The sequence below is a fragment of the Gorilla gorilla genome, chromosome X (assembly GCF_029281585.2).
Source record: "Gorilla gorilla gorilla isolate KB3781 chromosome X, NHGRI_mGorGor1-v2.1_pri, whole genome shotgun sequence".
In the NCBI taxonomy this organism is placed as follows: Eukaryota; Metazoa; Chordata; class Mammalia; order Primates; family Hominidae; genus Gorilla; species Gorilla gorilla.
Window position 1 is genome coordinate 175,110,500 of NC_073247.2, and position 23,931 is coordinate 175,134,430.

A 23,931-nucleotide genomic window follows, 5' to 3' on the forward strand; every position below is an offset into this window, starting at 1 on the left:
ACGGTGTAGATATTTCCATGTTCATACCGATAGCGGTGCAGATATTTCCATGTTTATACAGATAGTGGTGAAGATGTATGCATGTTTACACAGATAGCGGTGTAGATATTTCCATGTTCATCCAGATGGCTGTGTAGATATATCCATGTTCATACAGATAGTGGTGTAGATATTTCCATGTTCATACAGATAGCGGTGTAGCTATTTCCATTTTCATACACATAACGGTGTAGCTATTTCCATGTTCATACAGATAGCAGTGTAGATATTTCCATGTTCATACAGATAGCGGGGTAGATATTTCCATTTTCATACAGAGAGCGGTGCTGATATTTCCGTGTTTATACAGATAGCGGTTTAGATATTTCCTTCTTAATACAGATGGCGGTATGGATATTTATATGTTCAAACAGATGGCGGTGCAGATATTTCCATGTTCATACAGATGGTGGTGTAGATATTTCCATGTTTATAGATATAGCGGTGTAGTTATTTCCATGTGTAAAGAGATAGCTGTGTAGAAATTTCCATGTATATGCAGATAGCTTTGTAGATATTTCCATTTTCATGCAGATAGCGGTGTAGATATTTACATGTTCAAACAGATAGCGGTGTAGATATTTCCATGTTCATTCAGATAGCGGTGCTGATATTTCCATGTTTATACAGGTAGCGGTGTAGATATTACCATGTTTATACAGATAGCTGTGTAGATATTTCCATGTTTATACAGATAGCGGTGTAGATATTTCCATGTTTATTCAGATAGCGGTGTAGATATCTCCATCTTAATAGAGATGGCGGTGTAGATATTTATATGTTCATACAGATGGCGGTGCAGATATTTCCATGTTCATACAGATGGCGGTGTAGGTATTTCCCTGTTCATACAGATAGCGGTGTAGTTATTTCCATGTGTAAAGAGATAGCTGTGTAGATATTTCCATCTATATGCAGATAGCTGTGTAGATATTTCCATTTTCATGCAGATAGCGGTGTATATATTTCCATCTTCAAACAGATAGCGGTGTAGATATTTCCATGTTCATAGAGATAGCGGTGTAGATATTTCCATGTTTATACAGATAGCGGTGAAGATTTATGCATGTTTACACAGATAGCGGTGTGGATATTTCCATGTTCATCCAGAGGGCTGTGTAGATATATCCATGTTCATACAGATAGCGGTGTAGATATTTCCATGTTCATACAGATAGCAGTGTAGATATTTCCATGTTCATACACATAGCGGTGCTGATATTTCCATGTTTATACAGGTAGCGGTGTAGATATTTCCATGTTTATACAGATAGCCGTGTAGATATTTCCATGTTTATACAGATAGCGGTGTAGATATTTCCATGTTTATACAGATAGCCGTGTAGACATCTCCATCTTAATACAGATGGCGGAGTAGATATTTATATGTTCATACAGATGGCGGTGCAGATATTTCCATGTTCATACAGATGGCGGTGTAGATATTTCCATGTTCGTACAGATAGCGGTGTAGTTATTTCCATGTGTAAAGAGATAGCTGTGTAGATATTTCCATGTATATGCAGATAGCAGTGTAGATATTTCCATTTTCATGCAGATAGCGGTGTAGATATTTCCATGTTCAAACAGATAGCGGTGTAGATATTTCCATGTTCATACAGATAGCGGTGCAGATATTTCCATGTTCATACAGATAGCAGTGTAGATATTTCCATCTTTATACAGATAGAGGTGAAGACGTATGCATGTTTACACAGATAGCGGTGTAGATATTTCCATGTTCATCCAGATGGCTGTGTAGATATATCCATGTTCATACAGATAGCGGTGTAGATATTTCCATGTTCATACAGATGGCTGTGTAGATATATCCATGTTCATACAGATAGCGGTGTAGATATTTCCATGTTCATCCAGATGGCTGTGTAGATATATCCATGTTCATACAGATAGCGGTGTAGATATTTCCATGTTCATACAGATAGCGGTGTAGCTATTTCCATGTTTATACAGATAACGGTGTAGCTATTTCCATGTTCATACAGATAGCAGTGTAGATATTTCCATGTTCATACAGATAGCGGTGTAGATATTTCCATGTTTATTCAGATAGCGGTGTAGATATCTCCATCTTAATAGAGATGGCGGTGTAGATATTTATATGTTCATACAGATGGCGGTGCAGATATTTCCATGTTCATACAGATGGCGGAGTAGATATTTCCATGTTCATACAGATAGCGGTGTAGTTATTTCCATGTGTTAAGAGATAGCTGTGTAGATATTTACATCTATATGCACATAGCTGTGTAGATATTTCCATTTTCATGCAGATAGCGGTGTATATATTTCCATCTTCAAACAGATAGCGGTGTAGATATTCCCATGTTCATAGAGATAGCGGTGTAGATATTTCCATGTGTATACAGATAGCGGTGATGATGTATGCATGTTTACACAGATAGCGGTGGGGATATTTCCATGTTCATCCAGAGGGCTGTGTAGATATATCCATGTTCATACAGATAGCGGTGTAGATATTTCCATGTTCATACAGATAGCAGTGTAGATATTTCCATGTTCATACAGATAGCGGTGCTGATATTTCCATGTTTATACAGGTAGCGGTGTAGCTATTCCCATGTTTATACAGATAGCGGTGTAGATATTTCCATGTTTAGACAGATAGCGGTGTAGATATTTCCATGTTTATTCAGATAGCGGTGTAGATATCTCCATCTTAATAGAGATGGCGGTGTAGATATTTATATGTTCATACAGATGGCGGTGCAGATATTTCCATGTTCATACAGATGGCGGTGTAGGTATTTCCATGTTCATACAGATAGCGGTGTAGTTATTTCCATGTGTAAAGAGATAGCTGTGTAGATATTTCCATCTATATGCAGATAGCTGTGTAGATATTTCCATTTTCATGCAGATAGCGGTGTATATATTTCCATCTTCAACCAGATAGCGGTGTAGATATTTCCATGATCATAGAGATAGCGGTGTAGATATTTCCATGTTTATACAGATAGCGGTGAAGATGTATGCATGTTTACACAGATAGCGGTGTGGATATTTCCATGTTCATCCAGAGGGCTGTGTAGATATATCCATGTTCATACAGATAGCGGTGTAGATATTTCCATGTTCATACAGATAGCGGTGTAGATATTTCCATGTTCATACAGATAGCGGTGCTGATATTTCCATGTTCATCCAGATGGCTGTGTAGTTATTTCCATGTTCATACAGATAGTGGTGTAGTTATTTCCATGTGTAAAGAGATAGCTGTGTAGATATTTAAATGTATATGCAGATAGCAGTGTAGATATTTCCATTTTCATGCAGATAGCGGTGTAGTTATTTCCATGTCCAAACAGATAGCGGTGTAGGTATTTCCATGTTCATACAGATAGCGGTGTAGATATTTCCATGTTCATACCGATAGCGGTGCAGATATTTCCATGTTTATACAGATAGTAGTGAAGATGTATGCATGTTTACACAGATAGCGGTGTAGATATTTCCATGTTCATCCAGATGGCTGTGTAGATATATCCATGTTCATACAGATAGTGGTGTAGATATTTCCATGTTTATTCAGATAGCGGTGTAGCTATTTCCATTTTCATACACATAACGGTGTAGCTATTTCCATGTTCATACAGATAGCAGTGTAGATATTTCCATGTTCATACAGATAGAGGTGTAGATATTTCCATTTTCATACAGAGAGCGGTGATGATATTTCCGTGTTTATACAGATAGCGGTTTAGATATTTCCTTCTTAATACAGATGGCGGTGTAGATATTTATATGTTCAAACAGATGGCGGTACAGATATTTCCATGTTCATACAGATGGTGGTGTAGATATTTCCATGTTTATAGATATAGCGGTGTCGTTATTTCCATGTGTAAATAGATAGCTGTGTAGATATTTCCATGTATATGCAGATAGCTTTGTAGATATTTCCATTTTCATGCAGATAGCGGTGTAGATATTTACATGTTCAAACAGATAGCGGTGTAGATATTTCCATGTTCATTCAGATAGCTTTGTAGATATTTCCATGTTCATGCAGATAGCGGTGTAGATATCTCCATGTTCATGCAGATAGCGGTGTAGATATTTCCAGGTTCATACAGATAGCGGTGCTGATATTTCCATGTTTATACAGGTAGCGGTGTAGATATTTCCATGTTTATACAGATAGCGGTGTAGATATTTCCATGTTTATACAGATAGCGGTGTAGATATTTCCATGTTTATTCAGATAGCGGTGTAGATATCTCCATCTTAATAGAGATGGCGGTGTAGATATTTATATGTTCATACACATGGCGGTGCAGATATTTCCATGTTCATACAGATGGCGGTGTAGATATTTCCATGTTCATACAGATAGCGGTGTAGTTATTTCCATGTGTAATGGGATAGCTGTGTAGATATTTCCATCTATATGCAGATAGCTGTGTAGATATTTCCATTTTCATGCAGATAGCGGTGTATATATTTCCATCTTCAAACAGATAGCGGTGTAGATATTTCCATGTTCATAGAGATAGCGGTGTAGATATTTCCATGTTTATACAGATAGCGGTGAAGATGTATGCATGTTTACACAGATAGCGGTGTGGATATTTCCATGTTCATCCAGAGGGCTGTGTAGATATATCCATGTTCATACAGATAGCGGTGTAGATATTTCCATGTTCATACAGATAGCGGTGTAGATATTTCCATGTTCATAAAGATAGCGGTGCTGATATTTCCATGTTTATACAGGGAGCGGTGTAGATATTTCCATGTTTATACAGATAGCGGTGTAGATATTTCCATGTTTATACAGATAGCGGTGTAGATATTTCCATGTTTATACAGATAGCGGTGTAGATATCTCCATCTTAATACAGATGGCGGTGTAGATATTTATATGTTCATACAGATGGCGGTGCAGATATTTCCATGTTCATACAGATGGCGGTGTAGATATTTCCATGTTCATACAGATGGCGGTGAAGATATTCCCATGTTTATACAGATAGCGGTTTAGATATTTCCTTCTTAATACAGATGGCGGTGTAGATATTTATATGTTCATACAGATGGCGGTGCAGATATTTCCATGTTCATACAGATGGCGGTGTAGATATTTCCATTTTTATAGATATAGCGGTGTAGTTATTTCCATGTGTAAAGAGATAGCTGTGTAGATATTTCCATGTATATGCAGATAGCTTTGTAGATATTTCCATTTTCATGCAGATAGCGGTGTAGATATTTCCATGTTCAAACAGATAGCGGTGTAGATATTTCCATGTTCATACAGATAGCGGTGCTGATATTTCCATGTTTATACAGGCAGCGTTGTAGATATTTCCATGTTTATACAGATAGCGGTTTAGATATTTCCTTCTTAATACAGATGGCGGTGTATTTATATGTTCATACAGATGGCGGTGTAGATATTTCCATGTTTATACAGATAGCAGTGTAGATATCTCCATCTTAATACAGATGGCGGTGTAGATATTTATATGTTCATACAGATGGCGGTGTAGATATTTCCATGTTCATACAGATGGCGGTGTAGTTATTTTCATGTTCATACAGATAGTGGTGTAGTTATTTCCATGTGTAAAGAGATAGCTGTGTAGATATTTAAATGTATATGCAGATAGCAGTGTAGATATTTCCATTATCATGCAGATAGCGGTGTAGATATTTCCATGTCCAAACAGATAGCGGTGTCGGTATTTCCATGTTCATACAGATAGCGGTGTAGATATTTCCATGTTCATACCAATAGCGGTGCAGATATTTCCATGTTTATACAGATAGTGGTGAAGATGTATGCATGTTTACACAGATAGCGGTGTAGATATTTCCATGTTCATCCAGATGGCTGTGTAGATATATCCATGTTCATACTGATAGCGGTGTAGATATTTCCATGTTCATACAGATAGCGGTGTAGATATTTCCATGTTCATCCAGATGGCTGTGTAGATATATCCATGTTCATACAGATAGCGGTGTAGATATTTCCATGTTCATACAGATAGCGGTGTAGCTATTTCCATTTTCATACACATAACGGTGTAGCTATTTCCATGTTCATACAGATAGCAGTGTAGATATTTCCATGTTAATACAGATAGCGGTGTAGATATTTCCATTTTCATACAGAGTGCGGTGCTGATATTTCCGTGTTTATACAGATAGCGGTTTAGATATTTCCTTCTTAATACAGATGGCGGTGTAGATATTTATATGTTCAAACAGATGGCGGTGCAGATATTTCCATGTTCATACAGATGGTGGTGTAGATATTTCCATGTTTATAGATATAGCGGTGTAGTTATTTCCATGTGTAAAGAGATAGCTGTGTAGATATTTCCATGTATATGCAGATAGCTTTGTATATATTTCCATTTTCATGCAGATAGCGGTGTAGATATTTACATGTTCAAACAGATAGCGGTGTAGATATTTCCATGTTCATTCAGATAGCTTTGTAGATATTTCCATGTTCATGCAGATAGCGGTGTAGATATTTCCATGTTCATACAGATTGCGGTGTAGATATTTCCAGGTTCATACAGATAGCGGTGCTGATATTTCCATGTTTATACAGGTAGCGGTGTAGATATTTCCATGTTTATACAGATAGCGGTGTAGATATTTCCATGTTTATACAGATAGCGGTGTAGATATTTCCATGTTTATTCAGATAGCGGTGTAGATATCTCCATCTTAATAGAGATGGCGGTGTAGATATTTATATGTTCATACAGATGGCGGTGCAGATATTTCCAAGTTCATACAAATGGCGGTGTAGATATTTCCATGTTCATACAGATAGCGGTGTAGTTATTTCCATGTGTAAAGAGATAGCTGTGTAGATATTTCCATGTATATGCAGATAGCAGTGTAGATATTTCCATCTATATGCAGATAGCGGTGTAGATATTTCCATGTTCATACAGATAGCGGTGTAGATATTTCCATGTTCATACAGATAGCGGTGCAGATATTTCCAAGTTCATACAGATAGCAGTGTAGATATTTCCATGTTTATACAGATAGCGGTGAAGATGTATGCATGTTTACACAGATAGCGGTGTAGATATTTCCATGTTCATCCAGATGGCTGTGTAGATATATCCATGTTCATACAGATAGCGGAGTAGATATTTCCATGTTCATACAGATAGCGGTGTAGATAGTTCCATGTTCATGCAGATGGCTGTGTAGATATATCCATGTTCATACAGATAGCGGTGTTGATAATTCCATGTTCATACAGATAGCGGTGAAGCTATTTCCATGTTCATACAGATAACGGTGTAGCTATTTCCATGTTCATACAGATAGCAGTGTAGATATTTCCATGTTCATACAGATATCGGTGTAGATATTTCCATGTTTATTCAGATAGCGGTGTAGATATATCCATCTTAATACAGATGGCGGTGTAGATATTTATATGTTCATACAGATGGCCGTGCAGATATTTCCATGTTCATACACATGGCGGTGTAGATATGTCCATGTTCATACAAATAGCGGTGTAGTTATTTCAAGTGTAAAGAGATTGCTGTGTAGATATTTCCATCTATATGCAGAGAGCTGTGTAGATATTTCCATTTTCATGCAGATAGCGATGTATATATTTCCATCTTTAAACAGATAGTGTTGTAGATATTTCCATGTTCATACAGATAGCGGTGTAGATATTTCCATGTTTACACAGATAGCGGTGAAGATGTATGCATGTTTACACAGATAGCGGTGTGGATATTTCCATGTTCATCCAGAGGGCTGTGTAGATATATCCATGTTCATACAGATAGCGGTGTAGATATTTCCATGTTCATACAGATAGCGGTGTAGATATTTCCATGTTCATACAGATAGCGGTGCTGGTATTTCCATGTTCATCCAGATGGCTGTGTAGTTATTTCCATGTTCATACAGATAGTGGTGTAGTTATTTCCATGTGTAAAGAGATAGCTGTGTAGATATTTAAATGTATATGCAGATAGCAGTGTAGATATTTCCATTTTCATGCAGATAGCGGTGTAGTTATTTCCATGTCCAAACAGATAGCGGTGTCGGTATTTCCATGTTCATACAGATAGCGGTGTAGATATTTCCATGTTCATACCGATAGCGGTGCAGATATTTCCATGTTTATACAGATAGTCTTGTAGATGTATGCATGTTTACACAGATAGCGGTGTAGATATTTCCATGTTCATTCAGATGGCTGCGTAGATATATCCATGTTCATACAGATAGCGTTGTAGATATTTCCATGTTCATACAGATAGCGGTGTAGATATTTCCATGTTCATCCAGATGGCTGTGTAGATATATCCATGTTCATACAGACAGCGGTGTAGATATTTCCATGTTCATACAGATAGCGGTGTAGCTATTTCCATTTTCATACACATAACGGTGTAGCTATTTCCATGTTCATACAGATAGCAGTGTAGATATTTCCATGTTCATACAGATAGCGGTGTAGATATTTCCATTTTCATACAGAGAGTGGTGCCGATATTTCCGTGTTTATACAGATAGCGGTTTAGATATTTCCTTCTTAATACAGATGGCGGTGTAGATATTTATATGTTCAAACAGATGGCGGTGCAGATATTTCCATGTTCATACAGATGGTGGTGTAGATATTTCCATGTTTATAGATATAGCGGTGTAGTTATTTCCATGTGTAAAGAGATAGCTGTGTAGATATTTCCATGTATATGCAGATAGCTTTGTAGATATTTCCATTTTCATGCAGATAGCGGTGTAGATATTTACATGTTCAAACAGATAGCGGTGTAGATATTTCCACGTTCATTCAGATAGCTTTGTAGATATTTCCATGTTCATGCTGATAGCGGTGTAGATATTTCCATGTTCATACAGATAGCGGTGTAGATATTTCCAGGTTCATACAGATAGCGGTGCTGATATTTCCATGTTTATACAGGTAGCGGTGTAGATATTTCGATGTTCATACAGATATCGGTGTAGATATTTCCATGTTTATTCAGATAGCGGTGTAGATATCTCCATCTTAATTCAGATGGCGGTGTAGATATTTATATGTTCATACAGATGGCCGTGCAGATATTTCCATGTTCATATACATGGCGGTGTAGATATGTCCATGTTCATACAAATAGCGGTGTAGTTATTTCAAGTGTAAAGAGATTGCTGTGTAGATATTTCCATCTATATGCAGAGAGCTGTGTAGATATTTCCATTTTCATGCAGATAGCGATGTATATATTTCCATCTTCAAACAGATAGTGTTGTAGATATTTCCATGTTCATACAGATAGCGGTGTAGATATTTCCATGTTTACACAGATAGCGGTGAAGATGTATGCATGTTTACACAGATAGCGGTGTAGATATTTCCATGTTCATACAGATAGCGGTGTAGATATTTCCATGTTCATACAGATAGCGGTGCTGGTATTTCCATGTTCATCCAGATGGCTGTGTAGTTATTTCCATATTCATACAGATAGTGGTGTAGTTATTTCCATGTGTAAAGAGATAGCTGTGTAGATATTTAAATGTATATGCAGATAGCAGTGTAGATATTTCCATTTTCATGCAGATAGCGGTGTTGTTATTTCCATGTCCAAACAGATAGCGGTGTCGGTATTTCCATGTTCATACAGATAACGGTGTAGATATTTCCATGTTCATACCGATAGCGGTGCAGATATTTCCATGTTTATACAGATAGTGGTGAAGATGTATGCATGTTTACACAGATAGCGGTGTAGATATTTCCATGTTCATCCAGATGGCTGTGTAGATATATCCATGTTCATACAGATAGTGGTGTAGATATTTCCATGTTCATACAGATAGCGGTGTAGCTATTTCCATTTTCATACACATAACGGTGTAGCTATTTCCATGTTCATACAGATAGCAGTGTAGATATTTCCATGTTCATACAGATAGCGGGGTAGATATTTCCATTTTCATACAGAGAGCGGTGCTGATATTTCCGTGTTTATACAGATAGCGGTTTAGATATTTCCTTCTTAATACAGATGGCGGTATGGATATTTATATGTTCAAACAGATGGCGGTGCAGATATTTCCATGTTCATACAGATGGTGGTGTAGATATTTCCATGTTTATAGATATAGCGGTGTAGTTATTTCCATGTGTAAAGAGATAGCTGTGTAGAAATTTCCATGTATATGCAGATAGCTTTGTAGATATTTCCATTTTCATGCAGATAGCGGTGTAGATATTTACATGTTCAAACAGATAGCGGTGTAGATATTTCCATGTTCATTCAGATAGCGGTGCTGATATTTCCATGTTTATACAGGTAGCGGTGTAGATATTACCATGTTTATACAGATAGCTGTGTAGATATTTCCATGTTTATACAGATAGCGGTGTAGATATTTCCATGTTTATTCAGATAGCGGTGTAGATATCTCCATCTTAATAGAGATGGCGGTGTAGATATTTATATGTTCATACAGATGGCGGTGCAGATATTTCCATGTTCATACAGATGGCGGTGTAGGTATTTCCCTGTTCATACAGATAGCGGTGTAGTTATTTCCATGTGTAAAGAGATAGCTGTGTAGATATTTCCATCTATATGCAGATAGCTGTGTAGATATTTCCATTTTCATGCAGATAGCGGTGTATATATTTCCATCTTCAAACAGATAGCGGTGTAGATATTTCCATGTTCATAGAGATAGCGGTGTAGATATTTCCATGTTTATACAGATAGCGGTGAAGATTTATGCATGTTTACACAGATAGCGGTGTGGATATTTCCATGTTCATCCAGAGGGCTGTGTAGATATATCCATGTTCATACAGATAGCGGTGTAGATATTTCCATGTTCATACAGATAGCAGTGTAGATATTTCCATGTTCATACACATAGCGGTGCTGATATTTCCATGTTTATACAGGTAGCGGTGTAGATATTTCCATGTTTATACAGATAGCCGTGTAGATATTTCCATGTTTATACAGATAGCGGTGTAGATATTTCCATGTTTATACAGATAGCCGTGTAGACATCTCCATCTTAATACAGATGGCGGAGTAGATATTTATATGTTCATACAGATGGCGGTGCAGATATTTCCATGTTCATACAGATGGCGGTGTAGATATTTCCATGTTCGTACAGATAGCGGTGTAGTTATTTCCATGTGTAAAGAGATAGCTGTGTAGATATTTCCATGTATATGCAGATAGCAGTGTAGATATTTCCATTTTCATGCAGATAGCGGTGTAGATATTTCCATGTTCAAACAGATAGCGGTGTAGATATTTCCATGTTCATACAGATAGCGGTGCAGATATTTCCATGTTCATACAGATAGCAGTGTAGATATTTCCATCTTTATACAGATAGAGGTGAAGACGTATGCATGTTTACACAGATAGCGGTGTAGATATTTCCATGTTCATCCAGATGGCTGTGTAGATATATCCATGTTCATACAGATAGCGGTGTAGATATTTCCATGTTCATACAGATGGCTGTGTAGATATATCCATGTTCATACAGATAGCGGTGTAGATATTTCCATGTTCATCCAGATGGCTGTGTAGATATATCCATGTTCATACAGATAGCGGTGTAGATATTTCCATGTTCATACAGATAGCGGTGTAGCTATTTCCATGTTTATACAGATAACGGTGTAGCTATTTCCATGTTCATACAGATAGCAGTGTAGATATTTCCATGTTCATACAGATAGCGGTGTAGATATTTCCATGTTTATTCAGATAGCGGTGTAGATATCTCCATCTTAATAGAGATGGCGGTGTAGATATTTATATGTTCATACAGATGGCGGTGCAGATATTTCCATGTTCATACAGATGGCGGAGTAGATATTTCCATGTTCATACAGATAGCGGTGTAGTTATTTCCATGTGTTAAGAGATAGCTGTGTAGATATTTACATCTATATGCACATAGCTGTGTAGATATTTCCATTTTCATGCAGATAGCGGTGTATATATTTCCATCTTCAAACAGATAGCGGTGTAGATATTCCCATGTTCATAGAGATAGCGGTGTAGATATTTCCATGTGTATACAGATAGCGGTGATGATGTATGCATGTTTACACAGATAGCGGTGGGGATATTTCCATGTTCATCCAGAGGGCTGTGTAGATATATCCATGTTCATACAGATAGCGGTGTAGATATTTCCATGTTCATACAGATAGCAGTGTAGATATTTCCATGTTCATACAGATAGCGGTGCTGATATTTCCATGTTTATACAGGTAGCGGTGTAGCTATTCCCATGTTTATACAGATAGCGGTGTAGATATTTCCATGTTTAGACAGATAGCGGTGTAGATAGTTCCATGTTTATACAGATACGGTGTAGATATCTCCATCTTAATACAGATGGCGGTGTAGATATTTATATGTTCATACAGATGGCGTTGCAGATATTTCCATGTTCATACAGATGGCGGTGTAGATATTTCCATGTTCATACAGACAGCGGTGTAGTTATTTCCATGTGTAAAGAGATAGCTGTGTAGATATTTTCATGTATACGCAGATAGCAGTGTAGATATTTCCATTTTCATACAGATAGCGGTGTAGATATTTCCATGTTCAAACAGATGGCGGTGTAGATATTTCCATGTTCATACAGATAGCGGTGCAGATATTTCCATGTTCATACAGATAGCAGTGTAGATATTTCCATGTTTATACAGATAGCGGTGAAGATGTATGCATGTTTACACAGATAGCGGTGTAGATATTTCCATGTTCATCCAGATGGCTGTGTAGATATATCCATGTTCATACAGATAGCGGTGTAGATATTTCCATGTGCATACAGATAGCGGTGTAGATATTTCCATGTTCATCCAGATGGCTGTGTAGATATATCCATGTTCATACAGATAGCGGTGTAGATATTTCCATGTTCATACAGATAGCGGTGTAGCTATTTCCATGTTCATACAGAAAACGGTGTAGCTATTTCCATGTTCATACAGATAGCAGTGTAGATATTTCCATGTTCATACAGATAGCGGTGTAGATATTTCCATGTTTATTCAGATAGCGGTGTAGATATCTCCATCTTAATACAGATGGCTGTGTAGATGTTTATATGTTCATACAGATGGCCGTGCAGATATTTCCATGTTCATACAGATGGCGGTGTAGATATGTCCATGTTCATACAGATAGCGGTGTAGTTATTTCCATGTGTAAAGAGATTGCTGTGTAGATATTTCCATCTATATGCAGATAGCTGTGTAGATATTTCCATTTTCATGCAGATAGCGATGTATATATTTCCATCTTCAAACAGAAAGCGGTGTAGATATTTCCATGTTCATACAGATAGCGGTGTAGATATTTCCATGTTTATACAGATAGCGGTGAAGATGTATGCATGTTTACCAGAAAGCGGTGTGGATATTTCCATGTTCATCCAGAGGGCTGTGTAGATATATCCATGTTCATAGAGATAGCGGTGTAGATATTTCCATGTTCATACAGATAGCGGTGTAGGTATTTCCATGTTCATACAGATAGCGGTGCTGATATTTCCATGTTCATTCAGATAGCGGTGTAGATATTTCAATGTGTAAAGAGATAGCTGTGTAGATATTTCCATCTATATGCAGATAGCTGTGTAGATATTTCCATTTTCATGCAGATAGCTGTGTATATATTTCCATCTTCAAACTGATAGCGGTGTAGATTTTTCCATGTTCATAGAGATAGCGGTGTAGATATTTCCATGTTTATACAGATAGCGGTGAAGATGTATGCATGTTTACACAGATAGCGGTGTAGAGATTTCCATGTTCATCCATAGGGCTGTGTACGTATATCCATGTTCATACAGAGAGCGGTGTAGATATTTCCATGTTCATACAGATAGCGGTGTAGATATTTCCATGTTCATACAGATAGCGGTGCTGATATTTCCATGTTTATACAGGTAGCGGTGTAGATATTTCCATGTTTATACAGATAGGGGTGTAGATATTTCCATGTTTATACAGGTAGCGGTGTTGATATTTCCATGTTTATACAGATAGCGGTGTAGATATCTCCATCTTAATACAGATGGCGGTGTAGATATTTATATGTTCATACAGATGGCGGTGCAGATATTTCCATGTTCATACAGATAGCGGTGTAGTTATTTCCATGTGTAAAGAGATAGCTGTGTAGATATTTCCAAGTTCAAACAGATAGCGGTGTAGATATTTCCATTTTCATACAGATAGCGGTGCAGATATTTCCATGTTCATACAGATAGCGGTGTAGATATTTCCATGTTTATACAGATAGCGGTGCTGATATTTCCGTGTTTAGCGGTTTAGATATTTCCTTCTTAATACAGATGGCGGTGAAGATATTTATATGTTCAAACAGATGGCGGTGCAGATATTTCCATGTTCATACAGATGGTGGTGTAGATATTTCCATGTTTATAGATATAGCGGTGTAGTTATTTCCATGTGTAAAGAGATAGCTGTGTAGATATTTCCATGTATATGCAGATAGCTTTGCAGATATTTCCATGTTCATACAAATAGCGGTGTAGATATTTCCAGGTACATACAGATAGCGGTGCTGATATTTCCATGTTTATACAGGTAGCGGTGTAGATATTTCCATGTTTATACAGATAGCGGTGAAGATATTTCCATGTTTATACAGATAGCGGTGTAGATATTACCATGTTTATTCAGATAGCGGTGTAGATATCTCCATCTTAATAGAGATGGCGGTGTAGATATTTATATGTTCATACAGATTGCGGTGCAGATATTTCCATGTTCATACAGATGGCGGTGTAGATATTTCCATGTTCATACAGATAGCGGTGTAGTTATTTCCATGTGTAAAGAGATAGCTGTGTAGATATTTCCATCTATATGCAGATAGCTGTGTAGATATTTCCATTTTCATGCAAATAGCGGTGTATATAATTCCATCTTCAAACAGATAGCGGTGTAGATATTTCCATGTTCATAGAGATAGCGGTGTAGATATTTCCATGTTTATACAGATAGCGTTGAAGATGTATGCATGTTTACACAGATAGCGGTGTGGATATTTCCATGTTCATCCAGAGGGCTGTGTAGGTATATCCATGTTCGTACAGATAGCGGTGTAGATATTTCCATGTTCATACAGATAGCAGTGTAGATATTTCCATGTTCATACAGATAGCGGTGCTGATATTTCCATGTTTATACAGGTAGCGGTGTAGATATTTCCATGTTTATACAGATAGCGGTGTAGATATTTCCATGTTTACACAGATAGCGGTGTAGATATTTCCATGTTTACACAGATAGCGGTGTAGATATCTCCATCTTAATACAGATGGCGGTGTAGATATTTATATGTTCATACAGATGGTGGTGCAGATATTTCCATGTTCATACAGCTGGCGGTGTAGATATTTCCATGTTCATACAGATAGCGGTGTAGTTATTTCCATGTGTAAAGAGATAGCTGTGTAGATATTTCCATGTATATGCAGATAGCAGTGTAGATATTTCCATCTATATGCAGATAGAGGTGTAGATATTTGATGTTCGTACAGATAGCGGTGTAGATATTTCCATGTTCATACAGATAGCGGTGCAGATATTTCCATGTTCATACAGATAGCAGTGTAGATATTTCCATGTTTATACAGATAGCGGTGAAGATGTATGCATGTTTACACAGATAGCGGTGTAGATATTTCCATGTTCATCCAGATGGCTGTGTAGATATATCCATGTTCATACAGATAGCGGTGTAGATATTTCCATGTTCATACAGATAACGGTGTAGCTATTTCCATGTTCATACAGATAGCAGTGTAGATATTTCCATGTTCATACAGATATCGGTGTAGATATTTCCATGTTTATTCAGATAGCGGTGTAGATATCTCCATCTTAATACAGATGGTGGTGTAGATATTTATATGTTCATACAGATGGCCGTGCAGATATTTCCATGTTCATACAGATGGCGGTGTAGATATGTCCATGTCCATACAAATAGCGGTGTAGTTATTTCCATGTGTAAAGAGATTGCTGTGTAGATATTTCCATCTATATGCAGAGAGCTGTGTAGATATTTCCATTTTCATGCAGATAGCGATGTATATATTTCCATCTTCAAACAGATAGCGGTGTAGATATTTCCATGTTCATACAGATAGCGGTGTAGATATTTCCATGTTTATACAGATAGCGGTGAAGATGTATGCATGTTTACACAGATAGCGGTGTGGATATTTCCATGTTCATCCAGAGGGCTGTGTAGATATATCCATGTTCATACAGATAGCGGTGTAGATATTTCCATGTTTATACAGATAACGGTGTAGATATTTCCATGTTCATACAGAGAGCAGTGTAGATATTTCCATGTTCATACAGATAGCGGTGCTGATATTTCCATGTTTATACAGGTAGCGGCGTAGATACTTCCATGTTTATATAGATAGCGGTGTAGATATTTCCATGTTTATACAGATAGCGGTGTAGATATTTCCATGTTTATACAGATAGCGGTGTAGATATCTCCATCTTAATACTGATGGCGCTGTAGATATTTATATGTTCATACAGATGGTGGTGCAGATATTTCCATGTTCATACAGATGGCGGTGTAGATATTTCCATGTTCATACAGATAGCGGTGTAGTTATTTCCATGTGTAAAGAGATAGCTGTGTAGATATTTCCATGTATATGCAGATAGCAGTGTAGATATTTCCATCTATATGCAGATAGCGGTGTAGATATTTGATGTTCGTACAGATAGCGGTGTAGATATTTCCATGTTCATACAGATAGCGGTGCAGCTATTTCCATATTCATACAGATAGCAGTGAAGATATTTCCATGTTAACACAGATAGCGGTGTAGATATTTCCATGTTCATCCAGATGGCTGTGTAGATATATCCAGGTTCATACAGATAGCGGTGTAGATATTTCCATGTTCATACAGATAACGGTGTAGCTATTTCCATGTTCATACAGATAACAGTGTAGATATTTCCATGTTCATACAGATATCGGTGTAGATATTTCCATGTTTATTCAGATAGCGGTGTAGATATCTCCATCTTAATACAGATGGTGGTGTAGATATTTATGTGTTCATACAGATGGCCGTGCAGATATTTCCATGTTCATACAGATGGCGGTGTAGATATGTCCATGTCCATACAAATAGCGGTGTAGTTATTTCCATGTGAAAAGAGATTGCTGTGTAGATATTTCCATCTATATGCAGAGAGCTGTGTAGATATTTCCATTTTCATACAGATAGCGGTGTAGATATTTCCATGTTCAAACAGATAGCTGTGTAGATATTTCCATGTTCATACAGATAACAGTGTAGATATTTCCATGTTTATACAGATAGCGGTGAAGATGTATGCATGTTTGCACAGATAGCGGTGTAGATATTTCCATGTTCATACAGATAGCGGTGTAGATATTTCCATGTTCATCCAGAGGGCTGTGTAGATATATCCATGTTCATACAGATAGCCGTGCTGATATTTCCATGTTTATACAGAGAGCGGTGTAGATATTTCTATGTTTATTCAGATAGCGGTGTTGATATTTCCATGTTTATACAGATAGTGGCGTAGATATCTCCATCTTAATACAGATGGCGGTGTAGATATTTATATGTTCATACAGATGGCGGTGCAGATATTTCCATGTTCATACAGATAGCGGTGTAGTTATTTACATGTGTAAAGAGATAGATGTGTAGATATTTCCATGTATATGCAGATAGCTGTGTAGATATTTCCATTTTCATGCTGATAGCGGTTTAGATATTTCCATGTTCAAACAGATAGCGGTGTAGATATTTCCACGTTCATACAGATAGCGGTGTTGATATTTCCATGCTTATACAGATTGCGGTGAAGATGTATGCATGTTTACACAGATAGCGGTGTAGATATTTCCATGTTCATGCAGATAGCGGTGTAGATATTTCCATGTTCATCCAGATGGCTGCGTAGATATATCCATGTTCATGCAGACAGCGGTGTAGATATTTCCATGTTCATCCAGATGGCTGTGTAGATATTTCCATGATCATACAGATAGCGGTGTAGATATTTCCATGTTCATACAGATAGCGGTGTAGTTATTTCCATGTGTAAAGAGATAGCTGTGTAGATATTTCCATGTATATGCAGATAGCAGTGTAGATATTTCCATCTATATGCAGATAGCGGTGTAGATATTTGATGTTCGTACAGATAGCGGTGTAGATATTTCCATGTTCATACAGATAGCGGTGCAGATATTTCCATATTCATACAGATAGCAGTGTAGATATTTCCATGTTTACACACATAGCGGTGTAGATATTTCCATGTTCATCCAGATGGCTGTGTAGATATATCCAGGTTCATACAGATAGCGGTGTAGATATTTCCATGTTCATACAGATAACGGTGTAGCTATTTCCATGTTCATACAGATAACAGTGTAGATATTTCCAGGTTCATACAGATATCGGTGTAGATATTTCCATGTTTATTCAGATAGCGGTGTAGATATCTCCATCTTAATACAGATGGTGGTGTAGATATTTATGTGTTCATACAGATGGCCGTGCAGATATTTCCATGTTCATACAGATGGCGGTGTAGATATGTCCATGTCCATACAAATAGCGGTGTAGTTATTTCCATGTGAAAAGAGATTGCTGTGTAGATATTTCCATCTATATGCAGAGAGCTGTGTAGATATTTCCATTTTCATGCAGATAGCGGTGTAGATATTTCCATGTTCAAACAGATAGCGGTGTAGATATTTCCATGTTCATACAGATAACAGTGTAGATATTTCCATGTTTATAGAGATAGCGGTGAAGATGTATGCATGTTTACACAGATAGCAGTGTAGATATTTCCATGTTCATCCAGATTGCTGTGTAGTTATATCCATGTTCCTACAGACGGCGGTGAAGATATTTCCATGTTCATACAGATTGCGGTGTAGTTATTTCCATGTGTGAAGAGATAGCTGTGTAGATATTTCCATGTATATGCAGATAGCTGTGTATATATTTCCATTTTCATGCAGATAGCGGTTTAGATATTTCCATGTTCATAGAGATAGCGGTGTAGATACTTCCATGTTCATACAGATAGAGGGGCTGATATTTCCATGTTCATACAGATAGCCGTGCTGATATTTCCATGTTTATACAGAGAGCGGTGTAGATATTTCTATGTTTATTCAGATAGCGGTGTTGATATTTCCATGTTTATACAGATAGCGGCGTAGATATCTCCATCTTAATACAGATGGCGGTGTAGATATTTATATGTTCATACAGATGGCGGTGCAGACATTTCCATGTTCATACAGATAGCGGTGTAGTTATTTACATGTGTAAAGAGATAGATGTGTAGATATTTCCATGTATATGCAGATAGCTGTGTAGATATTTCCATTTTCATGCTGATAGCGGTTTAGATATTTCCATGTTCAAACAGATAGCGGTGTAGATATTTCCACGTTCATACAGATAGCGGTGTTGATATTTCCATGCTTATACAGATTGCGGTGAAGATGTATGCATGTTTACACAGATAGCGGTGTAGATATTTCCATGTTCATGCAGATAGCGGTGTAGATATTTCCATGTTCATCCAGATGGCTGCGTAGATATATCCATGTTCATGCAGACAGCGGTGTAGATATTTCCATGTTCATCCAGATGGCTGTGTAGATATTTCCATGATCATACAGATAGCGGTGTAGCTATTTCCATGTTCATGCAGATAGCGGTGTAGATATTTCCATGTTCATACAGATAGCTGTGTAGATATTTCCATGTTCACACAGATAGCGGTGCTGATATTTCCATGTTTATACAGGTAGCGGTGTAGGTATTTCCATGTTTATACAGATAGCGGTGTAGATATTTCCATGTTTATTCAGATAGCGGTGTAGATATCTCCATCTTAATACAGATGGCGGAGTAGATATTTATATGTTCATACAGATGGCGGTGCAGATATTTCCATGTTCATACAGATGGCGTTGTAGATATTTCCATGTTCATACAGATACCGGTGTAGTTATTTCCATGTGTAAAGAGATAGCTGTGTAGATATTTCCATGTATATGCAGATAGCTGTGTAGATATTTCCATTTTCATGCAGATAGCGGTGTAGATATTTCGATGTTCAAACAGATAGCGGTGTAGATATTTCCATGTTCATACAGATAGCGGTGTAGATATTTCCATGTTCGTACAGATAGCGGTGTAGATATTTCCGTGTTCATCCAGATGGCTGTGTAGATATATCCATGTTCATACAGATAGCGGTGTAGATATTTCCATGTTCATACAGGTAGTGGTGTTGATATTTCCATGTTCATACTGATAGCGGTGTAGCAATTTCCATGTTCATACACATAGCGGTGTAGAAATTTCCATGTTCATAGAGATAGCAGTGTAGATATTTCCTAGTTTATACAGATAGCGGTGTAGATATCTCCATTTTAATATAGATGGCGGTGTAGATATTTATATGTTCATACAGATGGCGGTGCAGATATTTCCATATTCATACAGATGGCGGTGTAGATATTTCCATGCTTATAGAGATAACGCTGTACTTATTTCCACGTGTAAAGAGATAGCTTTGTAGATATTTCCATGTGTATGCAGATCGCTGTGTAGATATTTCCATTTTCATGCAGATAGCGGTGTAGATATTTCCATGTTCAAACAGATAGCGGTGTAGATATTTCCATGTTCATACAGATAGCAGTGTAGATATTTCCATGTTTATACAGATAGCGGAGAAGATGTATGCATGTTTACACAGATAGCGGTGTAGATATTTCCATGTTCATACAGATAGCGGTGTAGATATTTCCATGTTCATCCAGATTGCTGTGTAGATATATCCATGTTCCTACAGATGGCGGTGAAGATATTTCCATGTTCATACAGATAGCGGTGTAGTTATTTCCATGTGTAAAGAGATAGCTGTGTAGATATTTCCATGTATATGCAGATAGCTGTGTATATATTTCCATTTTCATGCAGATAGCGGTTTAGATATTTCCATGTTCATAGAGATAGCGGTGTAGATACTTCCATTTTCATACAGATAGAGGTGCTGATATTTCCATGTTCATACAGATAGCCGTGCTGATATTTCCATGTTTATACAGAGAGTGGTGTAGATATTTCTATGTTTATTCAGATAGCGGTGTAGATATTTCCATGTTTATACAGATAGCGGTGTAGATATCTCCATCTTAATACAGATGGCGGTGTAGATATTTATATGTTCATACAGATGGCGGTGCAGACATTTCCATGTTCATACAGATAGCGGTGTAGTTATTTACATGTGTAAAGAGATAGATGTGTAGATATTTCCATGTATATGCAGATAGCTGTGTAGATATTTCCATTTTCATGCTGATAGCGGTTTAGATATTTCCATGTTCAAACAGATAGTGGTGTAGATATTTCCACGTTCATACAGATAGCGGTTTTGATATTTCCATGCTTACACAGATTGCGGTGAAGATGTATGCATGTTTACACAGATAGCGGTGTAGATATTTCCATGTTCATGCAGATAGCGGTTTAGATATTTCCATGTTCATCCAGATGGCTGCGTAGATATATCCCTGTTCATGCTGATAGCGGTGTAGATATTTCCATGTTCCTACAGATAGTGGTGTAGATATTTCCATGTTCATACAGATAGCGGTGTAGATATTTCCATGTTCATAGAGATAGCGGTGTAGATATTTCCATGTTCATACCGATAGCGGTGCTGACATTTCCATGTTTATACAGGTAGCGGTGTAGGTATTTCCATGTTTATACAGATAGCGGTGTAGGTATTTCCATGTTTATACAGATAGCGGTGTAGATATTTCCAAGTTTATACTGATAGCGGTGTAGATATCTCCATCTAAATACAGATGGCGGTGTAGATATTTATATGTTTATACAGATGGCGGTGCAGATATTTCCATGTTCATACAGATGGCAGTGTAGATATTTCCGTGTTTATAGAGATAGCGGTGTAGTTATTTCCATGTGTAAAGAGATAGCTTTGAAGATATTTCCATGTATATGCAGATAGCTGTGTAGATATTTCTATTTTCATGCAGATAGCGGTTTAGATATTTCCATGTTCAAACAGATAGCGGTGTAGATATTCCAATGTTCATACAGATAGCGTTGTAGATATTTCCATGTTTATACAGATAGCGGTGAAGATGTATGCATGTTTACACAGATAGCGGTGTAGATATTTCCATGTGCATACAGATAGCAGTGTAGATATTTCCATGTTCATACAGATAGCTGTGTAGATATTTCCATGTTCATACAGATAGCAGTGCTGATATTTCCATGTTTATACAGGGAGCGGTGTAGATATTTCCATGTTTATACAGATAGCGGTGTAGATATTTCCATGTTTATACAGATAGCGGTGTAGATATCTCCTTCTTAATACAGATGGCAGTGTAGATATTTATATGTTCATACAGATGGCGGTGCGGATATTTCCATGTTCATACAGATGACGGTGTAGATATTTCCATGTTTATAGAGATAGCGGTGTAGTTATTTCCATGTGTAAAGAGATAGCTGTGTAGATATTTCCATGTATATGCAGATAGCTGTGTAGATATTTCCATTTTCATGCAGACAGCGGTGTAGATATTTCCATGTTCAAACAGATAGCGGTGTAGATATTTCCATGTTCATTCAGATAGCGGTGTAGATATTTCCATGTTCATACAGATAGCGGTGTAGATATTTCCATGTTCATACAGATAGCGGTGTAGATATTTCCATGTTCATACAGACAGCGGTGCTGATTGTTCCATGTTTATACAGGTAGTGGTGTAGATATTTCCATGTTTATACAGATAGCGGTGTAGATATTTCCATGATTATACAGATAGCGGTGTAGATATTTCCATGTTTATACTGATAGCAGTGGAGATATCTCCATCTTAACACAGATGGCGGTGTAGATATTTATATGTTCATACAGATGGCGGTGCAGATATTTCCATGTTCATACAGATGGCAGTGTAGATATTTCCATGTTCATACAGATAGCGGTGTAGTTATTTCCATGTGTAAAGAGATAGCTGTGTAGATATTTCCATGTATATGCAGATAGCAGTGTAGATATTTCCATTTTCATGCAGATAGCGGAGTAGATATTTCCAAGTTCAAACAGATAGCAGTGTAGATATTTCCATGTTCATACAGATAGCGGTGTAGATATTTCCATGTTTATACAGAAGGCGGTGAATATCTATCCATGTTTACACAGATAGCGGAGTAGATATTTCCATGTTCATCCAGATGGCTGTGTAGATTTTTCCATGTTCATACAGATAGCGGTGTAGCTATTTCCATGTTCATGCAGATAGCGGTGTAGATATTTCCATGTTCATACAGATTGCGGTGTAGATATTTCCATGTTCATACAGATAGCAGTGCTGATATTTCCATGTTTATACAGGCAGCGGTGTAGATATTTCCATGTTCATACAGATAGCGGTGTAGGTATTTCCATGTTTACAGATAGCGGTGTAGATATTTCCATGTTTATTCAGATAGCGGTGTAGATATCTCCATCTTAATACAGATGGCGGTGTTGATATTTATATGTTCATACAGATGGCGGTGCAGATATTTCCATGTTCATACAGATGGCGGTGTAGATATTTCCATGTTTATAGAGATAGCGGTGTAGTTATTTCCATGTGTAAAGAGATAGCTGTGTAGATATTTCCATGTATATGCAGATAGCTTCGTAGATATTTC